Consider the following 18,180-nt stretch of genomic DNA (forward strand, 5'->3'; position numbering starts at 1 on the left):
GGCCTTTCTTGGGCGGAAACTCTTATAGTCTTGCCGTGATGGTGAGTGAGAATCACTGTTTGATTGAAACAGTCGATGAATCCTTTGTTGGTGGTCAACCAGTCCATCCCTAAAATGACATCCAGTCCTTTACTTTCCAACACGATGAGATTCGCGTGGAATTGTAGTCCTTCGAACTCAATGACTACTCCTTGGCAGTAACCCTGAGCGATTTGCTTATTTCCGGGGGACTTGATGATCATAGATTTTTCCAAGGGAAGTATCGGAAAACCATGTTGCGAAACAAAACTCTTCGAAACGAACGAATGGGAAGCTCCGGAATCAAACAAAACCGTGGCAGGTACTGTGTTGACAGGGAACGTACCGAGCACGATGTCTGGGGCATTCTGCGCTTCCTCCCTGGTCACATGGTTCAGGTGACCCTTCCTGTGGTTGTTGCTGGGATTGAAGTTGTTGCACTTGGGGGCTGGATTGTTTCCACCATTGTTCGGCTTGGGTGCCGAGTCTCTTGGCTTCGGGCACTGTTTAGCATAATGCCCTTGTTGACCACAAGCATAGCAGGTGACCCCTGGACGGTATGTGAACTCCTTGTCTCTGGCATGAAATTGTCCGACGGGCCTTGGCTCAGTAGTCGTGGATTTCCTTGTGTCTGTCCTTGGGACCTCAGTCTTGCCTCGGTTGCTGCGGGCAAGAGTCGTCTTGTCCCTCTTTCGCTTGCGGATATCTTCCAGACTACGGCGCTCATTCTCCAGGGTGATGGCCTTGTCCACCAGCGTCTTAAAATCCAGAAAGGTGTGCACGATCAGTTGGCATCTTAATGCTGGTGCCAGGCCGTCCAGGAATTTTTCCATCTTCTTGCTTTCTGTCATGTGCTCATCGTAGGCATAACGAGACAGCTGGGTGAACTGACCATTGTACTCGGTCACTGACATGCCTCTTTGCTTCAGGTCATCGAACTCTCTCTTCTTGATCTTTAGGATGCTCCTGGGGATGTGTGCCCCACGGAAGCCTTCCTTGAACTCTTCCCAGGTGATGTTGTGTTCCCTGGGATGCATGTGTAGGAAGTTTTCCCACCATGCTGCGGCTGCTCCAGTAAGGTAGTGTGGTGCATAAAGCACCTTCTCATGATCTGAGCACTGAGAAATAATCAGTTTCCTTTCAATCTCACGAAGCCAATCATCGGCTTCCAGCGGTCTGTCGGTGTGAGCAAAAGTTGAGGGGCGAGTCTTCTGTAATTCAGATAACTTGGAATGGGGTTGATAGGGTTCACGGTGGTTTCCCATGTTGATGACATGGTTCATCATCTCTTGGTGCTGTTGCTGGCTTTGCTCAAAGAGACGGCATACTTGAGACACTGCTGCTTCGCTGTCTTGTTGGATGGACTGACCCTGAGTGAAATTGTTGCTGGTATGTGTCCCGTAAACCTCTTCTGGCTGATTTGGCATGGAGCGAGTCCACGGGCGAGACATTTTTCCAGTCTAGGGTATTATTTGCAAAACCCATGAGAAAAATTGTGTAGCACAAAAATCTCGCAAAGCCAAAAATAAAAAAAAGGCTTCAAGGTTTTCAAAGAAACACGAATGATTTTTTTCATGGAGAAGAAGTGCTTAACATAAATCTTACATGCGAAAAGCAAATACAAGATACAACACTCAGGATGCGTGTACACAATCCTGACATGTTATTAAAAACTAGCGTACCACTCCGGAAGGCAGCAAACACACCAATACAAACTAGCGTACAGGTAAAACAACACATCATACAAGTAGGTATAACACGCGGCTACTCGGTGCTCTCAGTCGGAGATGGTGAAGATCTCCTTCCCCTTGCCGATGGCAAGGCTCAGCGGTCCAGGAGAATCAACCTCCTCCTCTCTAGCTGGCTCCTGGCGCGGGACGCTGCGCTGCGGTGATGGTGCAGGTGCGACTGGTGGTAGAGCGCGTGCGACAGGCGGTGTGGCTCTGACTGGAGTAGGAGCGATGACTCGGTCGAACTCCTCAGTGGTAGGCAGACGGCGAGCCGTGGCCAAAACGGCCGGTGCATACGAGGCTGAAGACGAGACGAATGTCAAAGGCGGCGCCGTGTGGAGAAGCTCCTTCCTGCTGGCAGGACCGTCCCGGACTAAGTCCATGCGGGCAGCCACAAGATCATCTACGAGGTTGTCGAAAGACTCCTCCAGAGCCTTGAGATACTCCACAACCATCTCGATGGCTTCATCTCGTTCTCCCCGATGGCAGGCGAATGCATAGTGGCTGGTGTAGGGCACATGGCAGGGGAGGTAGCGGTAGCGACGAGTCTTCATCGTAGGAAGAATGTCCCGAAGGCGAGCTATCGCCTCACGGGCAGCCATCTGCATGGCATGCCTCTCCGTAGGCATGGCCCTTCCCGTAAAACGAAAGTGACGAGCAGCAGAACGTCCTCCCCTGAACTGCACCATGGCTTGGTGCATAGACACGTCGTCACTGAGCTTGTGCTGATAGAGTGTGAACTCCGGGCGAGCTGCTGGCCCGATCGCGAGCTTGGTGATGGAGACGAGGAGCTTGACAAACCCCTCGGGCACGTTGGTGAACACTCGATTCTCACAGCTGCTGCCAGCCATCTACAAAAGTAGGCAAAAATTTCTGAGTAGTCATGTCATAAATTTATGATGACCAACAGAAAATAGCTACAATTGCAAAATGCTGAAAAAGCACAAAAGACGCTAATAACCGATTAGCGATCGCACCTACTGGCTTCCTACAGTCAGCCTGGCTCTGATACCAAGCTTGTCACGACCGGTTTTTCAATAAAATAATTATTGAGAGACCAATTCCTTTCACGGACCAGCGAGGAAGAATTCCTTCTCACTGGTAGACAATATCTTGGTCACAGAAGAAAAATACCAGGGGTACTAAATATAATAGAAGGTTGAGCAGAGACTGCCCAACAATTTATTACATGCGCGCCGCTAAAACAATACGGCAGATAGGGTGGCAACTACTAACTCACAATAATAACGGTGGTGGAAAAATCACCGCGAAGCGAGTGATATGATTCCAGAAGACTACAACTCATCGAGCGTCGGAGTGAGGCTCGAGAAGACTTATTGCGGGTGGCGGAAGCGTATACAATACAAGTGACCAATATCCTGGATCGCGCAGGACTGACTGGGACTCCTCTAGGCGTCGGACGCGCTATCAAACTCTTCATCCAAGAGATCGCCTTCGTCAACATCTGGCCAAATCAACAAGCCAGGTGAGTACTATGAAAGTACTCGCAAGACAGTTCGGACATAAGGTATAACAAATGCAAACATGAAGCATATGAACAAGTTAACCAGTGCGATCCGACATAGAGATAATAAATACTGGGTGCCAAGCGAGGGTCTGAATGACGCCTCGAGCGGAAACTGCAGAATAGTAGTACAGGTACCAAACGAGTGTCTGAAAGACTCCTCGAGCGGAAAATGCGGAATAATAATACAGGTGCCAAACGAGTGTCTGAAAGACTCCTCGAGCAGAAAATGCGGAATAATAATACAGGTGCCAAACGAGTGTCTGAAAGACTCCTCGAGCGGAAAATGCGGAAAGATAATGCCACAGTCGGGCGTCGGGGCGACACCACGTAAAGGGCTTGTAACAGAAAATAAAGACAGTGCATGCCACAGTCGGACGTCTGAGCGACATCACATAAAGGGCTTATATTTAAAGTGAGAAACGAGTACATGCCACAGTCGGACGTCGGCGCGACGTCACATAAAGGGCTTATATCACAACTCAATAATACAACAGTTCGGGAACATAAATTATCACAAGCGTGAGACAAAAATAACGTTAGTCCATCTACAGGAATAACAATAAATTTGAAGTTACCACTTGAGCTTGTTCACCGGGGACAAGTTTTTCACACGGATAGATATGGATATAATGTTTACACTACTGATCATGGATACGATGATTTGGAAAGAATTGACTCTGCAGAGTTTGTACTTAACCACAGCCAACGGATTTCAGTAGTCACGGGGACTAGTTCCGTCTACGGTGTTTTGGAAGAAACACGTCTAACCAGTACACACCCAATTCAACCATCCGAAGCTAGGGATCACCCTCGGCAATGTTCAAGAAAAACCTTGAGACGGGGAGGCTACAACCTCGCGTAGCATGGGATCAAATTTCTATACGCGCGCTTTAAGGGGGTGCCCCCCCTCTCGGTCCCAACCGGAAACACCCATGCCCCCTGACCGGATGACTGGCTTTAATCCTGGGCCAAGGTACCATCATCCCGGCCTCTCTGTTTGGTGTGTACACAGAAAGAGGTTACCAACTTACTAAACCGCATCCTGGCAATGAGACATGTGGTACCACGGAAGGGGAAAAGAACGGTAACGTGGCTCCAACCACGTTAACATCGGAGAAAGTCGGATGATGCAAGGCTGGCATGCTACAACAGTACCACCTTGCTGCCCTTCATGTCACCACATGATTAGGCCATCTCTCATCAGAGATCATCGCAACCTTGGAACGTGCGGGAAAAGAACGATAACGTAGCTCCAACCACGTTAACGTCGAAGAAAGTCGGATGACGCAAGGCTGGTATGCTACAACAGTACCACCTTGCTGCCCTTCATGTCACCACATGATTAGGCCACCTCTCATCAGAGGTCATCGCAACCTTGGAACAACCGGGTCGTTGCCTTACAAGCAACGAGGTATTTAACGACACTCACATGCCACGCACAAAACTTTCATGTGAACATGTAAAACATCTGTCATATCAAATGTTCAAAACATGCTTGCCTGGTTCGGAGAAGTCGGAGTCTAGCTCGGCGAAGTTCGCGGCTCCGTCACCTCTTCCGGAACCTACGGCAATCACCAAACGGGTACTAACGTGAAAACCAACACATACACAGAAACATTTCCAAATATTTTTCAAATAAATCCCATAAAAAACTAGACAAAATTTGAAGATTGTCAGAAAAAGAATCACTCAAAAATACCTTTTTATTAAAAAGTTATAAAGGTTTCTGTCCAGGGACTTATCTGTAATGAAACAGAAAAGTTCCAGGGTTTTAACTGAGAAAACAGAAAATGCTTCGGCTGGGAATGCGCAAGCGCAAAGGAGAAGACGTATTTTGCCCGAAGGCGCCAACAGAAAACGGTTCACGAATAAAAGAACAGAGGCTGACACGCGGGGTCCACATGTCAGGTTTGAAAAGCTCGCCGGCGCCCGAAGACTGCGGTGGACGCCGGCGTCGAACCACGGCGAGTTAGGAGAAACGGAGGGTACCAAGAGCTTCAGCGTCTTCTTCCGCGTCGGTGGGTGGTGGACTCATCCAACGGGGAGCACCACGTCGACGGCGACACTATCTCCGGCGAACGGCGGCTCGGGTGAGGATGGGGAACTCCGGTGGAGGGCTGCAAACTACGAATTGAGGCGCGGGTCAGAATGAGTGATGCAAGGTGAAGCTATTGGCAAGAGAATGGAGGCGGAGGAGCACACACGGGGGCGAATCGGGCTGGATCCCGTGGCGGGTTGCGGCGGCCGGAGTCGAGGAAGGAGACCTCCTCGGGGCTCTTCCAGTGGCTAGGCGTGCTTTAGGGGGAGTGCAGGGCTGGTGGGTGCTCGAGTTGAAGCTCGGGGCCTCTATTTATAGGCAGATCGACGGGGTGGCCGTGAACGGAGAATCTCCGGCGAGCGATTACGGCGGAGCAGTGGATTGGCAGGTGGTTTGAGCGGCCGGGCAGCATCAGTGGAGGTTACTGGATTCGTTTTGTAGCTAAACGGGGTCGGTCTTGGCGTAATGGCGTCGGTCCACGGTGAGGTGACCGCACGGGCTCAACGGCGGCAGAGAGCGCGCTCCGCGCCCTACGGTTCATGACGAGAGCGGCAGCGCGTTCGAGGGAGTGGAAGGCCACGCGGCGAGCTCCGGTGGTTTGCGCGGCGCTGGGTGGCGTCGTCAGCGCCGTGTCTCCCGCTGGCGCCCGCAAAGCCGCCGCCGGCGTCGGTCACGGGGCGGCGCACCTTCTTCTGCTCGTCGCCGACGCCCGCAAGGCGCCAGGCGTTCGTGCGGTGCAGGGACAAGAGAGCGGGGACGAGGAGTAAGGCGACGCGGTGGCACTGGCGAGATCGACGTCCGCTTCTGAAGAAAACGACAGCAGCCACTTGACTGAATCTCTGAACTTTCTGATTGTGACAAAGACAGTGCACTGCAGGTGTTCGACAGAAGGTTTTGGCCATGAGATAAATTTTTCTGGAGCTGTAACTTGGTGAGATGACCACTCAATGCACCCAGAGGCTGCCTGATTTTACTTGGAATTTTTGGAGAAGGTTTTGAATGAATTTCATCAAATTTGACAAATCTGGTCGAAACTTGCAGCAAGTGTAGTTTGAAAATTTTGAACTGAAGACCAGTGGATCTTCATGGTTCTAGGTTGAGGGTTCAAAGGACTAGGAGGGGAAGAAGGTTTGAGGCCAAAAATCAAGACAGAAAGTGGAGTTCCTTTGCAAATCTCCAAGTGCTAGAAAAGAAGTCAGAAATTTATTTGAATAGAGTTTGAATGGAAATAGATACATGGGGAGGTTCAACTTGCTGGATTTGGTGTAAAACATGATCCAACGGTGAGGGAAGGGTTAGGAGAGAGCATTTGCACTAAGGCCATGGCAAGAAGGAATTGTTGAAAGTGGCAAAGGACTTTCCAAAAGCCATAGTGCAAAATTCAAAAAGATTTTCAAAAGTTATTTTCCCAAATGAAAAACATTTTGTCTTGAGTTCAAATGAAAAGCAAGAACTTCCAAGACCAAAGCCAGATCTTGGTTGAATCCAAATAAAACTTTTGCCATAAAGAAAAAATATATGAGAGGGAGAGTTCTCTTGAAGAAAAAATTAAATCACCCCCCTCAAGTCAAATAAAATCTTTTGAAAATCCAAATAAAAACTTGGGTGTCACAAACTACACAAAAAAGATATTGGGGTGAGTTGGACAAATTTTCTACAGCCACACAGAAGGAATTGCACTCATTGATTCGATCGAATTTCCTCCATGCCATGCAATGAGACCCCAAGGTGGAAATCAACTAACCACTTATAAAATTATGGATAATCTTCCTCATGCTGGTCAGTAGCCCCTTCGTCCAGATGATCTTGTTTTGTCATGCAGAGCTATTAATATGTGCTACTGTTTTGCAACACCGTTTAGGTACAACTATTGTTTTCCTATCTTATCACATTCAGGACAATGAAGATGATTTCAGTGGAACTGCACAAAATGGTTTGATGTTGAGTAATCTCTATTGCCTCCTCTGTTAGCTGCAATGTGTCAGCATCAATTGCAAGATGAGCCAGCCAGCTAGCTGTGGAGTTGCCGACATGCTCAAAGTGCACGCAACATTGAGAAAAAGAGACATGCCTAAGGAAATTAATGTGTGCCTAGGTAGGCCCTTTGCTCAGAGAAGAATCGGTCATTTTTTTGTATATTTTCTACACCTTCTCACAGCTTTTTCTTGGTTTTATCATTGAGATGCATAAACATGTTGAACTTATGTGTTTGGCCTTGTTTGTTCAGCTTTGGTCTAATTCAAATCACCTAGGTATTTAATTTAGTGGAAAAGCCAATTCATAGTTATATAAGATCATGTTTGTTTCCGCTTTAATTGGATTCGAATCACCTGTAGATTCCCTTTATTGGTAAAGCTGATTCACAGAATCAGCTTCGCCACCCAAGTAAACTTTGAGGTGGTTCAACAAACTACACTGAAAATGACACAATCCAGATTGAGCTTCACATTGTTAGCTAGTATGCATACCAGATTGAGCTTGACATACCATAGATTCGCTTTAGTGGTAAAGCTGATTTGAAATAGTAGTTTGTTTCAAATTCAAGATTCGGTTTCGCTGGCAATACTGGCTTCACTAGTAAAGCTGATTCGAAATAACTGTTTGTTTCAAATTCAAGATTGAGTTTCATTGGCAAAGCTGGCATCACTAGTAAAGCTAATTTGCAATAACTGCTTGTTTCATATTCCAGATTTAGCTTCACCCACAAAGCTGAATCCAGTTCCTGAAGCTCAGACAAAACAGGGCCAATATCATTGTTAGCTAATATGCATACCGTATTTTGTGAAGATTAGTTTAATGTGGATATTTACTAGCGTATGAACCTTTAGAGCATGTTTAATACTATAGCTAATTGCTAGCTATATGATGTTGCCATTTTATATATCGTCATCACTTATAGTCACTTATACAATAAGGTTAGCTATAAGGTTGGCTATAAGAGTACTACTTTTTCACCTTCTTTCTATCTCTTTCTTCATATTTATTTCAATTGCCTAGGAGAACACATATAGCTAGGCTCTTGCATGAGAGCCCACTCCCATCATTTTTCTATGTCTCTCTCCTCCACATAGGCAAAAGTGCATGTAAGCGGGCTATAAGCCCATTATTGTAGTACTTGCTCTTAGTGTCTATATGTGGGCCTGTTATTTGACCCGCAATTTTGCCACGCTGCGGCAAGTGTGATGTCACCATGTAGTGCGTCATCCTCTAATTTGGTGGATGCCAAGCAGGCCCGACAAGGAGCCATAACTTTTTTTAAAGTTGAAAAAGGTTACCGATGAGGAGCCATAAGCTGCAGGGCATCTCTTTTTTTATTTGGAATGGGAAATAAGCTGTAGAGTGTCTCTAATGGGATGCCTCTAGTGTTAAGACCATCTAGTATGAAACACGGCAACTGACTAGGCCGATACAAAAGCTAATCCATCTTAAAGCCCATTTTTTGTTTTTTGCGAGGAAAAGCCCATATTTCTTGAAGAGGGGCTCTCCCAAAAAAACCTCCTTCCTCCTCGGTTCCTCGCCTCCACTTAATGTAGCTCGCCGGACTCTCCCCTTTCGTCGCCCCCCAATTCCCCGCACTCCCCTTCTTCCTCACTTGTACAGAAAACCCCCGCTCCCCTTCTCCCTCACTCGTACAGAAAACCCCCAGCCCTCCTTCCTCGCTCCTACAGAAAACCCCAGCCCTCCTTCTTCCCCACTCGCATTGCCACTAGGCTCATCTTTTGCTACTCTGCTCAAATCCGTGAGCTCGACGCGATGCCCGCAAGGAAAATGGAGGCGGCTGGACCTAGCGCCAAGAAGATGAGGCTCCCACCAGCGGTGCGCCGGTTGTAGATCCCGCACCCAGCAATGCAGGGAGAAGTAGCGAGCCCCTCGGATCTGAGGAACCCATAGAATCTCGGGTCGACCGCATCAACGATCTCTCAGACGCTGGCCTTGGGGAGATCATCTTCCTTCTCCCCACCAAGGATGGCTGCCGCACACCAGTCCTCGCATCTCGGTGGCGCACTCTTTGGCGCATCGTGCCTCTTAATCGCGACTGTCGTTAGCTATCTATTGTTCAAGAATTTGAACTCCTCAGAGCCATCATCTCCTCCCACCAGGGCTCCGCTCAACACCTTTGCATCCCGACACGCTACCCGCTATCCATACCCTGCACGGTCGACGACTGGCTGACACCCCCGTCGGCACCCGCGCCACGGTCCTCTCAAGCCGTGCGCGACGAGCAGCGCCGCGACGTTGGTGACCCTGGACGCCGCCGTGGGAAGAGCCCTCTGCATTATTCCCGAGATGCATAGGGCCGACATGCACTCCTAAATGTTGGTCAAGATGGCGCACGGCCACGGAACCGTGACGGCGCTCCTTCTAACATGGTTAGAAGCCCGAGCACCTCCCGTTCTTCGCGCTTGTCGCTGCCACCTATGTGGGCGGAAGCATTAGCGCGAGTACAGCTTCTCCTCGACTTCCCTCCTCCTATGGAGAAGCAAGAAGAGTGGAGGGCTATTATCCAGAGCCTTATTGGCCACGCCAATAAAGATCAGGACTAGGAGGCAGGCCCCTCGGGGCGTCGGTCCACCGAGCCGGCACGTACTGACGGCGGAAGGGCCGGAGGCGCCGCAACCACAGTGCACTCCCCTCCACCACGACAGCAGCGGTCGCCAGCTCGGCGGGTCGACGCGCGTGATGATGGATCCACGGCTTCGTCAGACCCACGAGCTCGCCGTGACCAACGTCAAGTTCTTCAGGAGCGGGTTAAAGAAGACGCTCGAACTACCATCAAGAGGCGGCGGGAGGCACACCATCAGTCTGATAGGCATGCGGGGCCCACTGCGTACAGGCCTGTGCCGGGGGATTCTGGAGACCTGCCTTACGAGGTAGGTTGTCCAGCTTTTACCTGTTAGTTGCGGCAGTTCCAGTGGCCCACTACCCGCACGTTCAAACCTGAGGTCCCAGAGAAGTACGACGGCAAGACCCATCCGTCCGAGTTCCTGAGCGTATAAACCATTGTGATGCAAGCTACCGGGGCTCGGGATGGTAAGGTGCTCACCAACTACTTCTCGTTGGTGCTCAAACCCAACGCCAGGTCGTGGTTGATGCACCTACCATTAGATTCCATCTCCTCTTGGTCGGACCTGTGCCACGAGTTTGTTGACGCCTTTACCGGAGGCCATCAAGCTCCTGGCCAGGCGAGTGATTTGCATCCCATCCCCAGAAGGATGGCGAGTCCTTGCACAAGTACATACAGAGATTCAGCCGTGTGCAATACAACATCCCAGATGTTCATCCTGCCGCTGTCATCAGCGCGTTCCATCAGAACATGCGCAACCGCAAGATGCGTGAAGAGCTTTCCATGAACAAGGTTAGGGATGTTGCCGGATTGTATGTTCTGGCCGACAGATGTGCTTGTGCTGAAGAAGGAAGGAAGTACCCCGGCGAAGACGCTGGCATGGGAAGCGATTCCGGTGACGAAGACGCCGTCGCCCCAGCAAAGAAAGGTTGACGGCGCAATAGAAAGCGCAGGGGCAAGACCATGCTTGCCTTCGAGGAATCTGGCAACCCCGGCACTGCCAAGAAGGCTAAGGTTGACAACCCCGGCAAGGAAGTTGCCGGGTGTGCCCCCTGCCAGGACTTGGCAGCTACCGACAAGCTGGAGGGCTCCGATAAGCAATATTGCAAGATCCATCGCACCAAGGGCCATGACATTCAAAACTGTCGGCAAGTTGAGCAGCTTGTGGAGAGGCAGAAAGCTGAGTATGGGAGACGGGACAAGGAGAAGGGCCAGGATGGTGCTGAGGGGTCCGGCAAGAAGCGCGGCGGCCGAGGGGGCACCACGGCAAGGAGAAGCAACAAGAGAGGCCTGCCCGAGGCCGCGACAAGAAAGAGGGGGATGATGACCACGAAGAGGACGACGAGTCCAGTGACCAAGAATTTCAAAAGGCCACAGAAGCAATGTGCATCGATGGTGGCGCCTCGTTGCATTCTTCTCACCGCCAGCTTAAACAGTGGGCGTCCGAGATCAATGCGGCAGAGCCATCGATCGACGCCCAAAAGCCACTGAAATGGTCCAGCACGCCTATCATTTTTTACGCCGAGGACCACCCTGACCGCACAACCGCGGTCGGGTGCTTGCCATCGTTGGTTTCCCCAACAATTCGCAACCTCAAGGTGACGAAAATGCTAGTGGACGATGGGGCCGGTCTGAACTGGATCTCGCGACAGGTGATTAAGAGGTTGCAGATCCCCAAAGAAGATCTCGAGGAAACGGGCACGTTTCAAGGGATGAATCCGGGGAGAAGCCATCCCAAGGGTAAGATCACACTACAAGTTACGTTTGGAGGCGAGCTGAACTACAGGCCAGAAAAGATCATTTTTGATGTAGCCAAGATCCCGTTGCCATATAACGGGATCCTTGGTCGTCCAGCACTGGCCAAGTTTATGGCAGCATCACACTACGCCTATAACATGCTGAAGTTCCCCGGTCTGATGAGCATCATCACTGTCGGCTCCGACAAGAAGGACGCACTCATCTGTGCTGATCAGCTCTACTGGGAGGCGGTGGTGGTGCCTGCAGCCAAGGCACTTGCTCCTGCCATTGGAGCAAAGAAGACCGGCAAGACTTGTGTTGCCGGCAAGGCTTCTGGCCTCGGCCAAACCTCTTGCACCCACTCCAGCAAGCGTGCCTCCTCGGGGTGCTGCGATTCCGTTGAAGACGTGCCAGAGAGCTCCACCGGCAAGAGCAAGAAATCCAAGGCTGCACCACCGGAAACCAAGAAGGTGTCTGTCAAGGAGGACGGCACGGGCAGAGCTTTTACTATAAGCTCCACCCTTGATAGCAAATAGGAAAGCGCGCGCGTCGCCTTCCTGCGGGCAAATGTTGATGTGTTTGCATGGCAAGCATCTGACATCCCCGGCGCTCCCACGGAGGTGATTGAGCACCACCTTATTCTCTGTCCTCATGCGCAGCCCATCAAGCAGAAGGTCGGGAAGCAAGCTTTGGAGCGGCAAGAGTTCATCTTCGAGGAGATTAGGAAGTTGGAGGTGGTAGGCTTGGTCAGAGGAGTGCTCCACCCAACATGGTTGGCCAACCCGGTGTTGGTGCGCAAGGAAAATGCGAAATGGAGGATGTGCATTGATTATACAAATATCAATAAAGCCTGCCCAAAGGATCCTTTCCCTTTGTCGCGCATTGACCAGATCGTGGACTCCACTGCTGGGTGCGACCTGCTGTCGTTCCTTGACGCCTATTCGGGATACCGTCAAATCTTTATGACAAAGGAAGACGAAGAGAAGACTGCCTTCATCACCCCATGTGGTACGTATTGTTTTATACGAATGCCTTTCGGGTTGAAAAGTGCTGGTTCGACATTTGCAAGAGCAGTTCAGATTGGTTTTGAGCCCCAGCTCCATAGAAATATGGAGGCTTACATGGATGACATAGTGGTCAAAACCAAGGACAGGACAAACCTTGTGCAAGATTTGGAGGAAACATTTGCAAATTTGCGCAAGATCAATCTCAAGCTCAGCCCTGAGAAGTGCGTGTTCGGTGTTCCATCTGGCAAAATTCTTGGGTTCTTTGTGTCTCAGCGCGGGATCGAAGCAAACCCTGACAAGATGAAGGCAATTGAGCAGATTGAAGCACCAAGGCAATTCAAATATGTGCGTCGGCTTGCCGGCTGCGTTGATGCTTTAAGTAGGTTCATCTCCAAATCTGCTGAGCGCGCCCTCCCCTTCTTCAAGATTTTGAAAAAGGCAAGGCCCATGAAATGGACCCCGGAGGCCGAGGCCGCGCTGCAGGATATGAAGAGGTACCTCTCCTCTACACCAATACTAGTTGCACCCAAACCGCAAGAGCTGTTGCTGCTATATCTAACGGCAACGAATCAAGTGGTCAGTGTTGCGCTAGTGGTGCAGAGGGGAGTTGAAGAAGAATCGGTAGCTGTGGCGAAACTGTCGGATGACGAGTCAGAGTTCCCCCCGGCAGGGTCTGGTGTCGGCAAGGCAGGACCCCTGGCAGTGTCTGGCATCGGCAAGACAGGAGCCCCGGCAAAGTCTGGCGCCCGCAAGGCAGGATCTGCACAAGCAAACGAAGTGGTACAGAGGTAGAAGATGATGCAGCACCCAGTTTACTTCGTCAGCTCCCTCTTGCAGGGGGCTAGATCAAGCTACTCTGGTGTGCAGAAGTTGCTCTTCGGCCTCCTTACGGCCTCGAGGAAGTTGCGTCATTATTTTCAAGCACATGATTTCACCGTCATCACTCGCTTCCCATTGCAACAGATCTTGCACAACCCAGATGCAACCGGAAGGATTGTTGTCGGTGTGGAACGACACCTATGGGATCACAAGAATCCCTACTACGGTTGTCGGGGCGCAGGGTTCCGAGAAGAGCGGGATTAGTAATCAGCACAAGGATTGTTTACCCAGGTTCGGGCCGCAAGGATGCGTAAAACCCTAGTCCTGCTTTGGTGGGTGTATTTCAGAGAGTTCTTGAGCTCTCGAACTAGCTGTGGTGAGTGCGTGGTTCGAAAGAGCCGAATCCTCTCCTAGTACGCAATGGGCCTCCTTTTATAGTCGAAAGGGGCTACCACAGTGGCATACAGGAGGTGGAAAGGCGTACAGTATTGCGAGCTTATCGCTCGTATTACAGGACAAGACGCATTTAATGCGTTGCTGAGGTGTCCCCTAGCTTTATCAGGGGCGGGGGCGAGGCCCGTCCCGTCCATCGCCGCTCCTCCTCGCTACGACACATGCCCCGGCCAGTGATGCATGCGGCGCCATGTAGGCAGGCAGGCAGCTGAGGTGGCGCGGTGGTGGAGCCTACACGAATATCTGCATGCCGCCACGCAGGCGCTTGACGAGTTGGCCCGGGAGCTGCATGTTGCCATGCAGGTGTCCGCTCAGCTGGTTGAGCTGGCAGCTGCATGCGAACGGCGGTGGAAACTTGGTTGGTGCGGGCCTGGTAGTGGCCCTGCTGGTGTCCTCGGTGAGAGCCTTGCCGGGTGGCCCGGCAAGGGTCTTGCCGTGGCGCGCGGTCATCCCCGGCAAGGATCTTGCCGGGGGTCTTGTGGCTCTCCTCGGCACGGATCTTGCCGAGGACCGTTGTCTTTTAATCCTCATCTGATCTTGAGTATTCTTTGTCTTCACAAAGATCTGCATGTCACCACAGAGGTGCCTCCCGAGCCCTGGCCCAACGTGGCTGATGGTGTTGGGGACGTGGGCTCAAGGGTGGCTCGCCCTGTTGGTGTTTGGGCGCGCTGCCCCGGCAAGGGTCTTGCCGGGGCTGTTGAGGCAGTCCCCGGCAAGGGTCTTACCGGGGGGAACTGCTCCGCCCCTCTGCTTCTTTGCGTTCTTGGTCTTGGCGTTGCTCTGGCTGCCTCGGGCTTCGGTTTTACCTTGGTTCACTTCCCCTGCCCTGCTTGGTGTGGCCGTGGGCGTGGCTCCGACTGCCTGTGCATAGGTAAAGGGGTACAAAGGTGCACCCCTTCGTTTGTACACCGACAGGAGCCCCCGGGCCTGGGACACACATAAGCGCGATGCGTTGTTGGGCGAGGCCCAAAACGGTGCGTGGGCAGGCGGGGCGGTTTTTTTACCGCGGTAAAACTTTTCGCGCGCTTCGCTTCCCATGACCCGCGCACGGCGTGGCGCGGCGTGGAGGGGTGCACATGACGTGGGCGGCATGCGTGGGGCGTTTCCTGCATGCATGCGTCGCATCGTGGTAAAGAGGCGGCTCGCGCCTTCTCCATAAAAAGAGGGAGGCGTGGAGGCGCGGCTCATTTACCGCGCGGGGCCCGGTCATGGTCTTCAAGGCGTCCGCTCCCCATGATCATGGGGTGGGGAGAGGTCGCCTCACCCGTCCCCTTGATTCTACACGTTCGCCACGCGTCCTCCATGCGCTTGGGGTGGCAAGTGGTGGAGGCGGGAAACCGGGCCGTCGCTGGTTGGGGCAGCAGGTCGGTCCCGATTCCCTGCGCCTCTGGTGGCTAGATTGGCCGAGCGGGGCGGCCGAGCCCCGACCCCGACCCTTTATAATGAGGGGGAAGGGGGGATGGCGTCCCGCACTCTTCTATCATCTATCTCCTCTCGCTTCTGCTTCTTCCTTTCACTCGCCATGGAGAAAGGGAATCCTGGTCCCTCGACAGTGGCGGCGAGGTTCGCCGCTCGACAGCGCGTCCCTCCTCCTCCAGAGCCCGTGGTGGTGGAGCCGGCCGCGAGGGGAAGGGGGAGGGGGCGAGGCCGTGGGCGAGGCGGGGCAGAGGTCGTAGTGCTCGGGGAAGAAGAGGATGGGGCGGCGCGCCGGCTTCGCCTCCGCCAATGATGCATTTTCCGATGGAAGGCCATGTCGGAGACCGGCCCCGCGAATTCTTCATCAGGCTGCGCCGGCCTCCGCGTCGCCGTCTTCGTCTTCCTGCCCCGTTTGCTCGGGAGATGGAGCGTGACCCACCCCAATCCCTCAGATTGCACATGAGGGGCTGTGGGAATGGGGGCACGCGGGTCGACGTCGACTTCCCGGCTCCTCGGGTCATGTACCTCCGTCGTGGATGGAAGACGTTCGCTCGCATCCACAGCCTGATGATGGGGCTAGTCCTCTACTTCAAATTAATGGAGGACGGCCTGCTCTCCGTCAAGGTCATCGGAGACATTGGGACTCGCCTGAAGTGTTGCGTGGAGAGCTCCTTCGATGGATATTCCGACGACGGAAGCTCTTCGTCGAGCGAAAGTGATGAGGAGGACAGCGGGGCAGATGACGGGGACGAGTCTGACTAGGCGTCGGACGCCCCACGTCTGAGCGGGTGCGGCGGCAGCAGCATTTGCACCTGGCCGCTTCTCCGGCAGAGTTTTGCCGGGGGAGGGTCCAGCTCCTTGAACTTCTCGGGGCTGTCACCTTGGGCGGCTGGCGTCGGGAGGCTGCGGAAGAGGAAGAGGGCGGGCGGCAAGGCTGTCAACTCAGAGTACGTGGGCACCGACGCCTTCATCGTGTATTGCCGGTCCTGCCGCCTCGTCTTCCAGCTTCTTTCCCGGCACCGTCATCACCGGCCCATCCGTGGGCGGCCACCGAGGTGGTCTCTTGGTGCTTTCTGCTGCTCATAGCTCGCCTAGGCGCCCCTTTTGCCCTTTTGCCTCCTTGACCTACCTCCTGAGGAGAGGGACAAGAAAGGGATTACGGGCATCTTATCTCTTTTTTAAACTGTAAGCCTTCAGGCCTTGTTAAATTTAAAGCTTGTAATCCCCCTTGTTCATGTTTTCATTCCATACGGACTGTACCTATGTGGGATGTTTTAATGAAAAAGGGATGTTTGCCGGGTTTTTATTCGTGGGTAGACCCCGCGACAAGGAACGAATCCTTGTTACAATTTAAGATAAATGTTTTTCGCCCGGCAACAGGCCTTGCCGTCCCCCCACTTCGCTCGACCATTCTCGCGCCCTTGGCAGAGGTAGGGACGAAGCAGGCTTAGGCTCCTCGTTCTACTTCCTTGCCACCGCGACTACAACCAAATCCGGGCCCAGGAGATAATCCTTGGGTATAGAAAAGGGGAGCACGGTGGCCTAGAAATAAAACGAGGTTTCACATATCCCAGTTCCGTTCCGAAACGCATGATAGAGGATGAAAGACTTATCTGGATCTGCAGCCTCCCGGCAACCTTGTCTTGCCGCGGTTGGATCCTTGTGCTTGCAGCCCCCGACAACTCTGGTTTGACGGGGTCGGGATGCCGGTCCATTTCCTTTCTTCCAAGTAGCTCAGCAGAAGTGCTCATGTGCCCTGCGAACCAAAAGAGGACAGAAAAGAAACAAAGAGACGCGCACTCGACCCCTAGGCTAGGGGTTAGTCGCCGCTAAGCACTATCAACCCTAACCAAGGAAGAGACTCGACCTAGAATGCATGCTATAAATTAGGGCGCCAGCGCTTCATTTATTTATGCTCAGGGTCCGCGCCTGGCTTTGTACGATGGTTACATGTCTTGCCGGCAAAGCTTGTACAAAAGCTGGCTTGCCGGGAGGCCCGGCAAGCCGCGCCTTATGGGTAAAACTTGCGAAGATGCTCGATGTTCTAGGAGTTGCTCACTGGGACAGCATCTTCGGTCTCCAGGCAGACTGCACCAGGCCTGGTGACTCATAGTACCCGATAAGGGCCTTCCCACTTCGGCGTCAACTTGTTGGAATTCTTGGCCGACTGAACGCGCCGAAGAACAAGGTCGCCTTCCTCAAAGCTTCGGGCATGAACCTTGCGGCTATGATAGCAGCGCAAGGCTTGCTGGTAGCATGCTGCTCTCACAGCCACCCGAAGACGATCTTCCTCAAGGAGTGTCGCGTCATCTTGCCGCGACTGCTCTAGCTCAAGCTCATCATAAGCAAGTACTCGAGGTGACCCATATATGACTTCCGTGGGGAGAAGTGCCTCCGCCCCATATACTAGGGCGAAGGGTGTCTGGCCGGTGGCTCGATTTGGTGTCGTTCTGATCGACCAAAGAACCACCGGCAATTCATCAATCCAGCGCCTTCTGCTCTTATGCAGCCTATCAAAGGTCTTCGTTCTCAGGCCTCGCAACACTTCAGCATTTGCCCTCTCTGCTTGGCCGTTGCTCCGGGGGTGTGCCACGGAAGCAAAACAGACCTTGCCGCCGAGGTCTTGAATGTACTGCATGAAGGTGTGGCTTGTGAACTGCGTGCCGTTGTCGGTGATGACTGTTTGGCACACCAAAACAGCAGACTAGTCCCTTGAAGAACTTGACGGCTGACTGTGCTGTCACCTTCCTCACTGGTTCTACCTCTGGCCACTTTGTGAACTTGTTGATTGCAACGTACAAGTACTCAAAGCCCCGGACAGCACGGGGGAAAGGGCCTAGTATGTCGAGGCCCTAGACCGAGAATGGCCA

The sequence above is a fragment of the Triticum aestivum genome, chromosome 1D (assembly GCF_018294505.1).
Source record: "Triticum aestivum cultivar Chinese Spring chromosome 1D, IWGSC CS RefSeq v2.1, whole genome shotgun sequence".
Lineage (NCBI taxonomy): Eukaryota > Viridiplantae > Streptophyta > Magnoliopsida > Poales > Poaceae > Triticum > Triticum aestivum.